Consider the following 2,121-nt stretch of genomic DNA (forward strand, 5'->3'; position numbering starts at 1 on the left):
GCGACACAAAGGCAGTTTTGTGTTCCAAGAAATGGATATGGGACGACTCCTTTTTGAATCTCATGTGATATGAGTTTCACCCCTCACCCCTTTCCTCCTGACTGTGTTTTCACCCTTATGTCGCCTCATACTGTACATACATGGGTGCTACACCAGAGTACCAATGTGGCCGTTGCTGAGCAGCTAAACGAGGGCTGTTTTGTTTGCAAACAGCGACTTGTAGGAAGGCGTCATGTGTTTAGTTCTGACGAGTTGTGTGTCACTGGATTGCCTTTTCAATTTGGTGTAGATTTCATGCTTTCTTTGGCACTTGTATGTTTTCCTTTTTTTTTTCTTCTTTTTTTTTTTTTTTTTTTTTTTCCATGGTTAGCTGCTTCCAGGAATTTGAACATTCCATGTTCATAACGTCGTGCAGGAAACATGGTTGCACCCGTACGATAGGTCAGTAATGCTAGTGGGATTGAAGTAGTTACTGTTTTAGACAAGACCAAACCATTACACTGTCCATGTTTGGATTCTCTGTGGTATTCCATCAGTTTGCTGTTCAGTTCTGGTCGTCTTCGTGTGCTGTACACTGACCACTCCTGAATCGATCGTCAAATTTCTGAGCCGGTGCTTGGAAACGAGGTGCAGCATGGTGAATGTTCTTGTTTAAAATAGGCATGGGTTGGAATGCCGTTTCCAGAAATGGCCTTTGTTTAAAAAAATAACAAAAAAAATCTAGATTTGTACACAAAATGTAAAATAAACTTGTTAAACATGATCCAATTGATTTTATTTTTAGTGGAAAATTCCTACTGATGTTTAAAAATGTATGACATTGCTCAGTGGTTACGTTTTAGGTTATTTTGATACAGAAATATAGAATGAACCCTATCCAAATTTGGTTGGAATCTTATACATGCTTGTTACAGCTTTTAGCACTGGCAGTCTATCTAGTTGGGGAAAAACTGTGGTCACCGTGGCACACTTTCTGGCATCTCATCAAAAGGACCATAAAATGTATTTTGTTGTTTTCGTTTCACATTGATGTCGGTAATTGGCCCATGCCTACTTTAAAGCTCAAATTAGTCGGACGATGACTTTGTTGGGGAGGAAATAGGCCTCTTGATATCGAAAACCGATTTATTCTTCATTCTCAAACAAGCCAACACCAAAGTGCTGCCACCTTGCTTGTACATTGTGCACATTTCTGTTTTGACAGGGAGTTAGTTATATTTTTTATGTATATGTTTTAAAAAGGACACAGTCCAGCCCGGAATGTCGTGTGAAATGTTCCTGTTCCTGCACATTACCTGTCAAGAAGTCGGTTTTCCTGTGTAACATGTGAAAGCACATATTTCACACTTCTAATAAGTGACTCTTAAAGGCTATTCACTTGTTTTTCTTGGCAACATAGTGAAGAATAAACTGACAGTTTGAGTTGAACCCAATCTAATGTAGACGTTTTGACCCACGATTGATGTAAAAAACTAGAGTTGGTGACGAGAGACTTGGATTAACTAGTATTTTTAAGGGATCTGTAGGAGGAAGTTTTCTTTCTTTTTGCATATGGTTAATAGACTTTCAGATCATGTTTACTTTAAATTTATATTTCCTCAAATTTTAATTTTACATTTGATTCTAAATGACTTATTCAAATAGTTTTTACACTTGTTTATACATCTGTTCCAACACAAACATTTTTAGACGGTTCTAAATTATGTGCCCTTAAATCTCTCTGGTCACTGTAACATTTTACATGTACATCAAGCATATGTATTGTAATGCTTACACTCTAATGTGAATAAAAATGTACATAGCAGAATTTTTATTTTTTTTTTTTTTTTTTTTTTAAATTTTGAAGATTGCATTAAAGTGTGCTTGCCTGACGTAAGAGGCTATCTTGGATAAAATGCTTTTGAAAATAAAGACTATTTGCAAATAAGGGCGTCATTCTTAATGTGTCCTTACTTTAACTGTGTTTATGATGGGAGAAATATTTGGCATTATCTGCAGATTACTATTTTTATTTTTGCCATTAACATTCCTTCAGAGTGTGCTGTATTTGGCACAACCATATATGCAGATTGATTAGAAGAGCTTCTTTGTTCCTTAAATCATTAAGAAAAAAAACATTTA

Source organism: Poecilia reticulata, linkage group LG13 (assembly GCF_000633615.1).
Source record: "Poecilia reticulata strain Guanapo linkage group LG13, Guppy_female_1.0+MT, whole genome shotgun sequence".
In the NCBI taxonomy this organism is placed as follows: Eukaryota; Metazoa; Chordata; class Actinopteri; order Cyprinodontiformes; family Poeciliidae; genus Poecilia; species Poecilia reticulata.